Source organism: Staurois parvus, unplaced genomic scaffold (genome assembly GCF_062004578.1).
Source record: "Staurois parvus isolate SC_StPar_1 unplaced genomic scaffold, SC_StPar_1.0 ptg000097l, whole genome shotgun sequence".
NCBI lineage: Eukaryota > Metazoa > Chordata > Amphibia > Anura > Ranidae > Staurois > Staurois parvus.
In genome coordinates, this window is record NW_028317893.1 from 8012513 (window position 1) to 8028516 (window position 16004).

General features: G+C 36.6%; 1 protein-coding gene across 2 annotated transcripts in view; it reads left to right on the forward strand.

Moving 5' to 3' along the window:
* Positions 1 to 209: 209 nt before the first annotated feature.
* The window catches only part of MC5R (melanocortin 5 receptor), a 51318-nt gene continuing 35523 nt past the window's right edge, over positions 210 to 16004 (forward strand). The window contains exon 1 of one of the 2 annotated variants that reach the window (XM_089671074.1): positions 210 to 504. The gene's annotated coding sequence lies outside the window, so the exon portion shown is untranslated. Of the gene's footprint in view, positions 505 to 3499; positions 3605 to 16004 lie in introns of those variants that run through there. The other variant, XM_089671075.1, reaches the window with a different exon arrangement.

The following is a 16004-nucleotide window of genomic DNA, read 5'->3' on the forward strand; positions in this document are numbered from 1 at the left end:
TCTCATTGGGATTGCTCCCTTATTGTATTTTCAACACATGCAATATTGTTCATTATTCCTTTTCTGATTCCTTTTCTAAGGCACAATAAAGGATGCTGTTTAGGCTGTATCATTCAGCACTCTTGTTCCTGGCTCAGATGCACAGAGAAATCACTTGCTACTTTCCTCACGTGTTACAGTATCAATACAGTTCTGTGGCTATTCTGCTATGAGCCCTCTGGCGGTGCTGTCAGAGTTCTGGGATGACAGACTGAACAGGAGGAGTCAAAGCTCTACACCAGTGTCGTTATAGACAAGAAGGTATAAAACAGTCTGCTGCACAGCTAGTGATATATTGAAAGTCAGTATTCTGTGGATTTAAAATGTACCATAGCCAAGCCATCTCCAGCTAGGTTGATTCCTTTGGATGATGGATCAAGAAGCAGAAAGTGAGACTGTGCAAGGACAAGATCAGGATTATGATAAACCTCATCAAAGCTTGTGAAGATTCCTGAACAGCTGCAGGTAAAGAGGGAGATAAGGGGCTACTCTTACATACTGTACTTTCTAGTGAAACTAGCATTTTCCAGCATGTTAGACACCTGACCTGTAAATCTTATGTATTCACCTTACGTTATTTCTGGTTAACAGATTAATAATAATTTATTTCCTTTCATAAAACCCATTAAGGAATCATTTTATTGGCACTCATCAAAATATTATTATTTTTTTATTGTTTCTGCATACTGTGACAGCTAGATGCATATTTATAGCCACGTAGATATCATTTTTGATATCTATGTGTATCTATTTATATGTATATTAGATTACTTCTGCTGCACTTCAAGACGATCTGCAAAGACTTTCTAAAACACTGACTTAATTTAGTAATTTTCCGTTTGTATTATTATCATGGTCTACAAGCATTTGTTTAGTTGTACCATATGAAATGATAACAATCAAGAACTACTGCCTGAACTGTATATTTTAACAATGCAGGATGAGACATGCCAAAGGCAAGAACAGCGACGTTCCCACTGAAATATTTCCTTTAGTTGCAGATGGTTATTTACTTAATCCCAGATATCTGTGCCATCTCTCTGGTTTGAAATGGAACAGAAAAGGGATAGGAAGTCAGGTTCCCATAAGTTTATTTGTAATTAATATTGAATGTCAGATCTTGATAATAATTGAAGGATGAGAAGTTACAAGCTGTAAAATCTTCTTTTTAGTAATTGACTTATTTATCACAAATGTAACAGACTGCCTATTTACTCTTTTAAAAATGCCCATTGAAAAGTTGCTTATTTGTTTAAATGGTCAGTCTAACCAAAATGTGTTTTTAAATTTTTGGTGGATGTTGCAGAGTCATACTACCTAACGGTTCTTCAAGTTCCATTGGAACATCTGTTGCTGCTATGATAAGGGATCCCAATCCCTCTGTTGGATTTGTAATTTATTTTATATTATGCAGAATACAACAGGAGGAGCTGGCAGCATTCCAGCAGCAGGAACACTCAAAACTCCAAAGGAAGGTGGAACAGACCACAGATATGTGGTAGAAGACTCACCCTGATGGAGTTCTCAAAAGATATACACAGCACACAAAACTCCACCTGTAATGGAGGTATCATTTTTGGGTGGATCAAGTCTCTAAAAAAGTTTCTTAACCCATGTTAACTTCTGTCTCACAATCAAATACGTTTAACAGGGAAGTGCAAAGAGCAATAATGATGGGCAGCAAAACACAAAGAACCAGCCAATTTCCATTTACCAATGTTAGGGCATTGAAAGGTTAGTTTGGGTTTGGTTACTATAGAGTACAGCAACTTGCACATTATCTTGCCCTTTTATGTGGCAAAGCATTCATTAAAAATAATGTTAAATCTTTTTTGTTTAAGGCTACATTAGGAAGCAACTGCATCCCTTTGTGAGGCTTTTAATCCATCATGAGTAGTTGGATACAAAAGTAATAAACATTCTCTGAAAAAAAGATGAAGCAACAACAACGTTAATAATAATGCTATCAACGAAAAAAATCCAATATCTGTATAGGTATGCACTACAAATCAGCAGCTTTAGCAATTGCCTAAAATACATGAGACATCAGCAATGTGATCTTTAATTCTTAACCTGAATGTAGCAAAAACTGCTTTTATTTCCAATTTATTTTTTGAGTTTAAAGTGAACCTATCACCTGTAATAGAACATTAGATGTTTTAAAGTCAGAGTCTAAATAAAAGAAAATTGTCAACTGCCATCATTCTCATCATACATCATTTTAATCATTCATCATTTAGAACTCAATTTATTTATTTTTTCAATAAAGTAACAGGAAACATAATGCAGTGTATCACTTGCTTGTTAATGAAATGTTGGTTAATAAATAATTAAATAAATAATTAAAAGGAACATATAATCATCAGCTGTAATTGTTCTCATCATGCAATTATTTTCTTCTTATTCAATGGTATTGGAAATGGAATTTATATTATTATTAGGTAGCTTAAATACATTGTAGTAAATGGCTGAATAGATATAATGCATTATGTTGTTCTTATAGTAACTTATGATCCTAAACAAGCATCCAAGAATTCCATGCATATCTCAACTCTCTTTTCTTCTCTGTATCTCCTATGTTGATTACTCCATTCCACACTACTTTGCCTGTAAGGTTCTGTCAATTCATTAGGGTGTATGTGTAAGCTTATGAAATCACTGTTCATTACAAAATATTGGAAAAAGCTGTCACTCCATGGTCTAGTGTGGATAAGTTTATGAGGTGTATGTATTTTTAATTGTATGTATTTTTTACATATACTAATTTTGTTTTGCAATCAAAAACATTACATAATGAAGGGTTCCCAGAGTACAAGGGGTTAACATTTTGAAGAGCAGAACAGAAGTTATCTCCTCCTTTCAGGTGATGCTGTCTTTCATTGAAAACTTGGTGGAGCTGTACAAAGGGAGGGGGAGAGGAGGATGAGTCACTCCTCTAATTCATTCACTGGAGAGAGTGCAGAGAAGGGCAACTAAACTAATAAGGGACATGCAAGGCTTTAGTTATTAGGAAAGATCAACTGAACTAAAGGTATACTCCCTTGATAAGAGATGATAAAGAGGGTGTTCGATCACCTTGAATAAATACATACATTATCCATATAGTAAATTTGGTGGACAGTTGTTCATTTTCAATGTATTTCCACTTTTGCAGCCACATTGGGATAATGTATTTATATTTTCATATTTGTTACATAATCTTATTCACATGGCATTATTTAAAATAAAAATGGCAGGTTAGCTTCTTTATATATATATATATATATATATATATATATATATATATTTAGAAAACGGAAGTCCCACTTAGTTTCTCTGTGTTTGGGGGGGGGGATGTTGTTTTTTATGGTTTTGACTAGCATAATTAATCCTGTCTGAAATGTGCAAATCATCATTATCAGTTGTAAACTAGATATGAACACTGTTGCTCTATCAAAGAGTTAAAGGTTAGAAGCTGGGCTTCTTGCATTGTGTGATAGGAAGCGCAATCTGTTCTTAGCACAGACCTACTCTAGCTGTTCAGAAGTCCGTGCAGTCAGCCATGAGCCCTCCTGGGAAACATCAGGTAAGGTATTTTTTTTTAATGTATACGTGTTCATAGAAATGCATATTCCAGGACACAACATTCAATCAATTTGGTACTAAACTCACATCTGCCAAATGGGGGATTTTTAACATTTTACATTACAATGTTTATTTATAATATCTATATCAAACTGTTTCTACTTTAAAATGCTTTCAAGAAAGCCATTAAAAAGAGAGAAAAAACAGGTATATATACATGCCATCAGTTGCTAATATTCCAGAATATACATGAAATGACTATCTATAACAGAATATACACATGTACACCATATATTTTTCAGATGGATGGTGCCTGTAGTTATTACTAAAATGGGTTTCACAGATGACCTATTCTGCTTCTTCAAACAGAAATGGGAATAATCATCTCCAATTATACAAACTTATGTTAGAAACAAACCTTATTATCGTTCATGCATCATCAAAAGTATTCATATCGCAGAATAGACTTTCATAAAACATATCTTATGGCACTGCATTTATGACCATAACCAGATCCCCATGGGATTGCAGGGGATCATGGGGATCATATGGATCGGAACATGCAAGATTTATAGGAGCCTGCCTCATTTATCTCCCTTTCTCTCTAATGTAGACTTCTTTGACATAATGGGGTTTATTTACTAAAGGTGGAGAGTTCAAAATCAAGTTCACTTCTGCATAGATACCAATCAGCTTCTAACCTCAGCTTGTTTATTAAGCTTTGGAATAAAAACCTGAAAGGTGATTTGTTTCTATGAAGAAGTAAGCCTGATTTTGCCCTCTCCTGCTTGAGTAAATAAACCCCAATGAGTCATATTTGATCTCTTAATAACCAGTATAATTACAGTATATAATACCACAACCCTCACTCTAGGTTCATATGTAAGCATTTTCCGCAGTGTTTTGCATTTTGCAGAAATGCACTACAGGCCATTTAACATGATTTCCTATGGGACACGTTCACATCTCCGCGTTTTCACCTGATGCGTTTTTTTGGAAAGGGTCAGAGACTTTTTTTAACGCCAAAAGTAGCATTTTTGGTTCTATAGACTTCAATGGAAACACTGCAGAAAGGCATGTAGTGCGTTTTTGCTGCGTTTTGCATTTTAAATATGCCTAGCAACAAGAAAAAATAAAAAGAATTAAAAAAAACGCAAAATGTGTCAAAACACGCGCAAAAACGCAATGCAGAAACAGATCAAGCTCAAACTGCATAGGTGTGAACCTAGCCTTAGTCATACTTTTCTCATATGTAGGCAGAAAAAAAGCAACAAAATTTGCCCACCTGATCTTAGAGAGTCACCGGTAGTTTTTTTTATATACTCGCTTGTCTACTATCGCCATGTTGTGAAAGTACACCATACTGGATTATGTTTCATCAAGAGCCTCCTAGGACAATTAGAGAAAGCAAATATAAACACCATAGTTACCAATCATTATGCTTAGTGAGTATGCATACATACTAAATATATAGACTCATTCTTAAGAAGGTGTATCGTTACACATGCTTAGTGCCTGGAGGGAAAGGTTCTTTACTGTTAAAGTTGTGAAAGTGTGGAATAGTTTTTCCCAGGAGCAATACTGGGACAGGTTTGTCTAACGGCAAGGGCAAAAAATGTGGAACTGCTCACCTTTCCCCCCTGTTAATGAATGCCATAGAAGGGGTTTACTGCCTTGTGTCCATTCTCTTTCTCCTTGCTCTGCTGTGCCCAGGGCAGATGCACCTCCTGCCTGATACTTGTCCTGGCCCCACCCAGGAGCTAGTTCTAGCCAAATTAGTTCTGACCTCATAGTTAGGCTCACAAAGCACATAGGAAAGTTGGGAAAAAAAACCCCAAAGTGATACATTTTCTTTAAAGTAAATATGTGTCATTCCTATGCAAAGCATAGTAATAAGTTGATTTTAATCATCCCTACCCAGAAGCACAATCCCATTCTTCCTTTGCTTCCCCACCACATGTTTCTTCACAGTGAGAGCTGTGAAAATGTGGAATAGACTCCCTGAAGAGTTGGTTCTGGCCAGCTCAGTGGATTGCCTTAAAAAAAGTCTGGATTCCTTCTTGGATACACAGAATATAACTGGCTACTAACATTTATAGGTAAAGTTGATATAGAGAATATCCGACTGCCTCTCGGGATCAGAAGGATTTTTTTCCCCTGCAGGAGGAAATTGGATCGTGCTTTGCTGGGTTTTTTTGCCTTCCTCTGGATCAACTGTGGGTGTAGGATTATAACTTTTTTTCAGCCAAACTAACTTTGTGACCACTCCATTCAACTGGAAGAAGTAGAAGCTTCCCCGTGTAAGCTGCAAAATGCTTGGTTTGCTGCTTGTGCATATCTTTGGATTTCCCTATGTGACAATGTTGGCGCTTTGTCATTAGCCCAGACCTGTCGAATGCTCCTCCATACTTAGAATTACCATATATTTTCTTCACTCCCAGTAGTTGGACAGACTGCCAGGCAGTGAAGAAAAAGTGAACCTGCACTGCTGGGGAAGAGTAAATTGAACCAAACCCTTTGCTTTCCCCTGCAAGGCAAAGATTTGCCTAAAAGAATAAAAATTAAATTAATACTGCAGTAAATTTAAAACAGAAAAAAATAAATTAAAGCACTATGCATTCCCTTTAAACTGAAACTATTCTTTTTATTACAATTTAGAGCAAAATTCGATATGGTATGACATGGTCTAGTTATGTCACAAGAAATTTCCCTATTTCATATATATATATATATATATATATATATATATATATATATATATATATATATGAAAAGTTAGAAATAAGAATTTAAAATTCACTAACACTATTAAATGATGATAGTGTGTGCTCTTTTTAGACTATCTTTGTATGAGTACAGTATGTCATAGTATTGTTATAGTAAGTGATGCGCTGTTCCAAAGAGCTGGGATTTATAAATGTATTGCAGCCCATATACTCTATGTGACTGCAGAAATCAAATAATCAGAATTTACTGCAGGGAAAGATAAATTACTGTTAATAGCTATAGTCTACTGTAATTTAACAATCACTCAGTCCTATCAAATAAGCCAAGTAAAGCCAGCTTTTTCTTTTTATAAAGTATTCTCTACTATTTATGCTCCTCCATGAGAAGCCAAGCTGGCTACGTATATTGGTGATAACCATTTTTGGTAGTCTATCACCTTGGCAACAGTTACATACTAGGTTGCAAACTGGATTAAATGTAACTGCTTAGATTAACAATTCCCAGAGGATTACCAGTGTGGATAGAAATAGAAGAGGTTATTTACAGATATATAGAATGCATAAAGGTTTCTTTAAAATATATACCATTTGGGTCATTATCCCAAATCTGTGGCAGAATCTATTTGTATTAGAGAACATTGCTTGATAAATAATTTAGGAAAATCTGTTTTTTCAAATCAATATTATACAGCAAAAGCAATGAATTCCAAGTACTTCCAACAAATAGCTAGTCAGAGAGTGAGATATATTGGCAGAGGCAATTATGGTAGCGTTTAAGGCAATCAACTGTATTAATATAACTCTTGAAGACATACTAGTAGCAAGTGAATGATAAAGGAGTGGATTCAATAGGTTGAGTGACAGCAGTGAGAGATGTGATGTACACCAAAAGCTATGAAGAGAAAATAGCAGCTCAGCTGGTGGTGAAAAATATGAATGAAAAGTAGTGTTTAGAAAATGAACCATGAAAGTAATAGGAATTGGTTTTACATTGTTCATCAAGGACGTAGATGGTGATGATTTACAATTACACCTGTTATTAACAGTGTATGTTACTCTAAATATTTTTTTCTATGTGAGCAATTTTTATATGTATATTTTATAAATCATAGGGGGTGATTAACTCAAACTGGTGCACACAGAATGTGGTGCAGCTGTGCATAGTAACCAATCAGCTTTTAGGTTTCATTGTCAAAGCCTAATTGAACAAGCTAAAGTTAAAATCACAAACTGGGAACACAGTTCACTAGAGCTGGCACCACATCCAAACATATACAGTTGTGTTCAAAATAATAGCAGTCAGACATCACTAACCTGATCAATCACTGTTTTTGGTAGAAATGATATTTCTACATGGCAAATAATTTACTAGCAGGTGTAGTAGAGTAATAGAAATCCAACAGACCCAACAGTCATGACATGCATGCTGCTGATTCTGTGTAATTGAATCACTAATTGAAAGGGGCATGTTCAAAATAATAGCAGTGTGGAGTTCTATCAGTGAGGTCATTCATTCTTTGAAAAACAGGTGGCAATTATTGCCCTTATTTAAGGAAGGAAGGCAGCAAATGTTGTACATGCTGGTTACAGTGCATTTCTCTCTGAAATTCTGAGGAAAATGGGTCGTTCCAGACATTGTTCAGAAGTTGATTTGTTAAAAAGTTGATTGGAGAGGGGAAAACATATAAAGAAGTGCAGAAAATGATAGGCTGCTCAGCTAAAATCATCGCAAATGCTTTCAAATGGCAACCAAAACCTGAAAGACGTGGAAGAAAGCGAAAAACTACTATTCGAATGGATAGAGGAATAGCCAAAATGCCAAGGACTCAGCCAACAATCGGCTCCAGGAAGATCAAAGAAGGCCTAAAGTTACCTGTAAGTACTGTTACAATTAGAAGATGTCTATGTGAAGCCAAGCTATCTGCAAGAAGCCCCTGCAAAGTCCCACTGTTGAAAAAAAGACGTGCTGAAGAGGTTACAATTTGCCAAAGAGCACATTGACTGGCCTAAAGAGAAATGGCGCAACATTTTGTGGACTGATGAAAGTAAGATTGTTCTTTTTGGGTCTAGTGGCCGGAGACAGTTTGTCATACGACCCCCAAACACTGAATTCAAGCCACAGTACACTGTGAAGACAGTGAAGCATGGTTGCGCAAGCATCATGATATGGGGATGTTTCTCATACTACGGTGTTGGGCCTATTTATCGCATACCAGGGATCATGGATCAGTTTGAATACATCAGAATACTTGAAGAGGTCATGCTGCCTTATGCTGAAGAGGAAATGCCCTTCAAATGGGTGTTCCAACAAGACAACGACCCCAAACACACCAGTAAACTTGCAACATCTTGGTTTCAGACCAACAAGATTGACGTTATGGAGTGGCCAGCCCAATCCCTGGATCTTAATCCAATAGAAAACTTGTGGGGTGACATCAAAAATGCAGTTTCTGAGGCAAAACCAAGAAATAGAGAAGAACTGTGGAATGTAGTCCAATCATCCTGGGCTGGAATATCTGTTCACAGGTGCCAGAAGTTGGTTGACTCCATGCAACACAGATGTACAGCAGTTCTCAGAAACAGTGGTTATACAACTAAATATTAATTAAGTGATTGAAAGGAAAGCAAAAGCTTCAAACATTTTTCAGTTTATATAGTGAATGTTTGAGTTTGTAAAGAAGAATACAAACACTGCTATTTTTTTGAACAGTCTAATATTCACTTTTCTTTAATTTTTTTAGAGGAACAACACAAATTTGATATATTTTTCTTCATGTTTTGATTTGAAATAGAATGTGTAGTGTTCCCAATGCATTTGTGTGTATGGAAATAAAAGCTGTTAGAAGGATTTTGAGCTTTATTCACTTTTTTCAACACACTGCTATTATTTTGAACACAACTGTATAAACAGAAAAAGAAGGTGAAAAAGAGGACTTTAAGATGCCCAGTATAACTCCAAAATTCAAAGGTTTTATTACCATCATAATTATTTAAAAACTAATATATCCATAAAACAAGCTCACTAACCCAGGATCATATCAACTGTATACAAATCCCCGAAAGGAGAATAAATCCTGCTGGGCCACAACTAACTAGCTCTGTTTTCATAAATATTTATTTATTTCAGGTACTTATATAGCACCATCAATTTACACAGCGCTTTACATATATATTGTGCATTCACATCAGTCCCTAACCCTCAAGGGGTGTACAATCTAAGGTCCCTAACTTACATCCATACACATACTAGGGCCAATTTAGACAGGATCCAATTAACCTACCAGCATGTCTTTGGAGTGTGGGAGGCACAGGGAGAACATGCAAACTCCAGGCAGGTGGTGCCATGGTTGGGGTTCAAACCAATGACCCTAGTACTGCCAGGCGGAAGTGCTAACCATTTAGCCACTGTATTAATACATTATTGTACAATGTGTATAAAGGGCCAAGATGCAGAATAGTGGTTGCTGGTCTCACTATTTGATTGCTTCATCAGGAGACCAATTACATGACCAGGAGCGGACTAACCATTTAGGCACTCGGGCAGTGCCCTAGGGCCCGGGGTCATTAGGGGGCCCCATGAAATGGCCTTGGTACCTCCTTTTTTTTATAGGCTTTTTTGGGCGTGGTTTGAGTGTGGGCAAGAACACATTGGCCCCATGATTTCCTATTGCCTGGGGGCCCCATGAGTTGTCAGTCCGCCCCTGTACATGACCATAGCCATATTTGTATGGCTCTACATGCAAAACATGGATATAGTCAGCTTGCCTCAGATAGGAGAAATACACAACGGTATGGACGGCAAATTGAAGCCCCTTCTGAGTGACTTATGCCAATAGCTTGATAGATAAAAGTGCCCACATATTCTACAAAAGCAGGTCCTCCTCTTGAATGGGCAGTAGTATTTATGTAAATATAGCTATTGTTAATTATGGCCCAGCAGGATTTATGCTCCTTTCAGGGATTTTTATAGAGTTGGTGTGATCCTACGTTTAGGAGCTTGTTTTTATGGATATATTAGTTTTTAATTAATTATGATGTTAACAACAGCTCTGAATTTTAAGATTGTGTATTCACTTTCTTTGTATATTGTAGAGTGTGTATTCACTAAGTCCTATTTCTCACCTTCTTTTTCTGCTGAAGTTACAAGCTGATTAACTACTACGCACAGGTTCATCAGATTCTGTGTGCACCAGTTTTAGTAAATCACCCATGTTTATGTACTTTTTGCTTCTGAAATACCTGATCCTGCCAGTCATGTGTCTTCCTAAACTGACCACACAAAGTACAGAAGGTAATTTGTACTTGTGTGGTCAGTTTTTATCATTTGTCCAACCATTTATCAGTACAGGGAACTGTGCAGATACACAGCATGCCTGTTTTGGGTAGTTTGTTCAGCCCCCCCCCCCAACCAATCACAGCCTGCCTCTGGCACACATCTCCCTCCCAATCACAGCCAGATTCTTTAGTGCACCCCCTGCTCCAGAACTGCCTGCATCTTGCCTTACACTGAACAGACTATGGAATACAAGCCCTCTGTTTGTCTGCTCAGTGTCCTGTGACCTCACCCCCTCCTGTCATACAGAAGAGATGTATGGTCACATGACAGAACTTTTTATTGTTCTACAAAAAAGTAAGAAAAATAGCTGTTATGGTAACTGCATAGTTATAACTGCATTAGAAAGTGTCTCTAACATTGTATGTTCACAACTACTTTAATACTTTTCAGAAAGTATGATTAATACTATGGCTTAACATCAGTATAAATCTATCAGCATAAATTAGTATCAGATTTGCTATTTTTATCCAAATTAGCTATATTACTGTTCCCCCAGTCATTTATGGCATGAAAGCCTCGGGCACTATTTAGCTATTAATGAGACACAGAGGTTCATCTGACACTAATCTTAAGCAATCATTCAATGGCAATTAGTGAAAAGCTGCAACTATTGATATCAAAGAATAATTTTCAAGGACAATGCATATTATTTTCTAGTATGTATAGAACTATAATTGTACTCTCATTACTATTCAGGAACGCTTATTTCACTGACATGCAAGCATGCACAAAGGGTGAACAAAACTCTGGAAACACCTAACTGTGCATTAATCTAATTAGTAATATAATTTGTGACAGCTATGTAGTCTCACATGTATGCTCATGTGCATCAAACGTAGGTCATCAGATTGCCTTTTGCTGCAATAGAGTAGTGTAGGTGACAGTTCAGAGGCTTAGTTTGACCTGCTTTGCATTGTGCATTGTTTGACACAGCTTGCTCTATTGAGGCTATGAAGACTTTTCCTGTCAAATGATGTGAGTTCCATTTGAGCACATGTGTCTGAGCAGTGCTGTATTCAAATGAAAAAAATCTGCCTTTGACAAAAACACCATTCTATTTGAGCCCATAATTCTATTGGGAAAGCCTCAGGTGAATGGGGTAGGGTATGTTCAAACAGAACTAGACAGTGAGAGGTTCTGCTTAAACTAGAGTGAGCTTTCCCTTCAGCAGAGGTCTTTTGATCAATACTGTGAAATTTGGTTACATAACCAGTACTGTCAAGAGAAGAAAAAAAAAGGGAAATGCTGTATTTCTAATTTGTCTGCACTATTCATACTAATTACTTAAAGGGATAGTTTTTATATGGGGCTGATATATATGTATGTCAAGTATATGTTCATTGTAAGGCAGAAATATTAGTTTGTATCAATGCATTAATTTGGTATCTAAAAAGTGACCCTGTCACTATATTGGTGGAGTCTGGTGATGTAAGGCTGAGAATAGCTATGACCAAACAAGTGATGTCTGTACTATCTGGCACTTGATTCTTAGTGCATCTTTTAGATATGTGCTGTTTTAATTTTTTTTATAGGTAGATGGATCATGCTATGGGCCTTTTGTATGTTATATATTAAGTATGTTGCAAATATTATGTTTTATATATGCTAAAGCAGCACCTAAAAAGTTCAAAAGCCCTCCAAGTGTCATCTTTGTGCCCCAATAAAGTGCATTCATTCAATGACCGTCGCCTTTAAATTTCTAGAAATTTCTCTCCCAGATGTCCAGTCTCAAAAATAAAAGAAACAACTATATAGTGCAATACGTATTCACTCCATAAGTGTAATAAAATATTCATACAGTATATTATGCTCACATTTAAAAAAGTATGTGTAGATTTTATATACCACTCCATGCTCATCTTCTGCAATGTGATGTCCTTTCCTGGGGGGGGGGGGGGGATCCTCACCCAATCCTCCAAATGGGTGTCTTGAACCCCAACAAATAAATCAGAGACAATAGTGCAACCCTGTAATGCACACAAAATAAATATGTTATACTACTCACATCAAGTGAGCTTTCAACGTGTCTGCCCTTTTAAAAACCCTTTTAATATTCCACCATGTGAAATGTGCTGAATTCAATCACTCCATGCACTTTACCGAATCCTCCAATCACATGGGCTTATCTAATGACTCTTCTCAGCACCAATTTCCTTCTTACTTCCAATATATATGCAAAAGCCCTCAAAGAAAACAAACCATGCATATAGCATATTACCGCTTTAAAACTGGTTTGTGCAAGTGTGCTATCCTACTCACATTAGCATGCAAAACCAGTACCTTCTTATAAACCCAAATACAGTGTGTCCAGTGCTCTTTTCCACCACCAGTCACTCCATGCACCTTACCCAATAGATCTGGGAGTAAGCTCTTCTCATTAAATTATCTTCACATCAGAAGATCCACATAAGTTCCTCTACTCCTCAAAGAGGCAAGATTCCCCCATGAAAAAACATCAAACATGATCCATCCTTATGCAAGAACATGGTAAATGCTCATCAAACCTACCTACATATATCTTGTACTCCGCTGGGGTGGTGAAGGTTCTCAGCTGCTAAGGTACTGTGGCACTTATACGTTGCTGCACTGATATTTGATATTCATATTATGTTTTATAACAATTTTATACCTATGTCCTACTGTTTCCAAGGTAGTTTTAGTTTTGTCTGTAAAGAATCGTTGCTGTATTTAGCATGTTGTGGTAAAGGATGTTAGAGTACTTCATCTCATCATGTGTTTCATTATTTGCTTGCCCTAAAGTCTTTCAGTAGAGGTCAAATGTTGGTATTCATTTATCATTCCTTATGCATTTTTAACCTGACAGCTTATATAGATTTGTAGTTTTACAGGTATATGTGGCTAAGTCAACACTGAATGGTAGATATACAGTATTTGTTCAGTAAAATCATTTTGGTTCAGGCACCTACATTTGTCAACATGATTGGCATATATGATAAGCTGTGCAAATAATGCAAAATTGAGAGCTGCAAAATGGAGATGTAGATCCATATCTGAATACCGTTTCAAGCTGTTGTTCAAATCACAAATATTCTAACTTGAAATTGTAAATTGCAGCATACCACCAATATGTATCACGCAGTAAGGATTGATGAAGGAGTTATTGATTATGTGGTTTAATATACAGTATACTAGAACACAAGATGGTGCTCTGCATGTAATCATTTATGATTTATGAATCTCCTTCTTTCTTACAATAACACTAATTATACATGATATCGTGAAAGAGAGTATGGGATCCAAAGAACATTTTTTTGATGTGCATGAAACCATGTATGGCCTTTAAAACATTATTGGCTTTTTTAGACAGATGGAGTAGTTTTATTCTTCATTCTAGATAGTAATCATAATACTTGTATGCTGGAAGTCCTTTTCAGAACTCTTACATAATTGGTTCTACAAATACAAATTGCTGTATTGGTTGGAGACAACAAGGATCAAGGGCAATAAAGATATTAAGACTTATAGTGAAAAGCATGTGTTACATCTGCAAAAGGTGGGGCAATCACAAATCATTTTCTCGATACCTAGTGAGTGTTATGGTAATCATGACTGTGTCTGAAAGGGTAACCAAGTGAGGCAATTACATTTTCTGATGGATCATTTCCTGTTTGGTGCCTGCCTGTGATTCTGTGAATAGTTTACTATGCAGAAGGGCAACCACTCGGCACAGGACATAGAGGACCTTGGTGATCACTGAAGTAGAGGAAACTATTACAGTGATTGTCTGCTTTCACAGAGCTCCCACAAGTATGGAATATATATATTCTATTGGTCCAAGGTGGACCTATGTGACAATGCAATATAAAAAAAAACATACCTTGAGTTCAGTTTTAACTTCATTATTGAGAAAAAAAGCCAATTGCTTATAGAGCTCAATAGCTCAAACTCAAATTTACACACACAACTGAATGAGTTAGAACTGGCTCATGCCCCCCCCCCCCTCCCAGCATGCCTGTGGATTCTGCATGAAATATCTGTTTAAACCTGTATATCTGATCTATCTGTTTAAACATATACATTTAAAAGTAATGAATAAAAGATAACCACCACCAATATAGTTTTCTTTAAGCACAGATACCTTCTATCCAGTACATACCTATTTCTGGAAGAATTCCTGAATTGTTCCCTGTACAGTTACTCTATATATAGAGTTCTAACTCAGAGAAAGCTGATTGATAGGTGAGGTGTCAAGGTAAAGCACAACATTAATGGCTGTTAATTCATAATGTGCAGTGTTTTTTTGCCCAGTACCTCAGTTATCACTGAGCATTACTGTCCATGGGAAAACCAACAGTCCTGGAGATGGCATGCCTTTAAAACGTACAGTAATGACAATGATTTCCTATGTTATGTGCACATTACTGGTGGTAATGACTCAATTATCAGCGATGATTCAGGATTCAAGATGGCAAGTAATGAATGTGTTGTGTAAACCAAGAAATTTATTTTTTTTTGCTTCCAAAAGACCTCATTTTAAAATTGCAATGCTGCTTTATATTAAGAAGCTTAGGGCACTTGGAGTGCTACACACACATGCCCAAAAAAAATTCATTAAAGTAAGAAGGGCGTGTGTAGTAGTCTAGTCCTTCTGCCCTTTTCCTGCATCCCCCTCCCACTTGCCACAATTTCCAGCTTTTAAAAAGATCCCAGGAGTTATGTACATAAATGCAGCTGCTGCTTTAACCACTTGCCCTCCTGAGGATTTACCCCCCTACCTGACCAGGCCACTTTGTGTGATATAGCGCTGCATTACTTTAACTGACAATTGCGCGGTCATGCAATGCTGCACCCAAATTAAATTTATGCCCTTTTTATTCCACAAATGGAGCTTTCTTTTGGTGGTATTTGATCGCTTCTGTGGTTTTTATTTTATTAGCGCTATAAACGAAAAAATACCGACAATTTTGAAAAATATATATATATTTTTGACTTTTTGCTATTAAACATATCCAGTAAAAAAAAAATAAAAAAAATTTAATTTCTTCATAAATTTAGGCCAACATGTATTCTGTTACATGTCTTTGCTCAAAAAATCCCAATACATTTAAATTAATTGGTTTACATGAAAGTTATAGCATCTACAAATGGCGGTATATATACTGGAATTTTTTTTGTTATACTAGTAATGGCAACGATCAACAACTTATAGCTAGACTGCGGAGGGCATTCTGACACTGGGTGGGAACTGACTAACTGTCACGCACATCCCCAGTGACACTAATACAGTGATTAGTGGTAATAAAAAGCACTGACACTGTACTAATGACACTGGGCAGGAAGAGGTTAACATTTGGGGCGATCAAAGGGTTAACTATGTG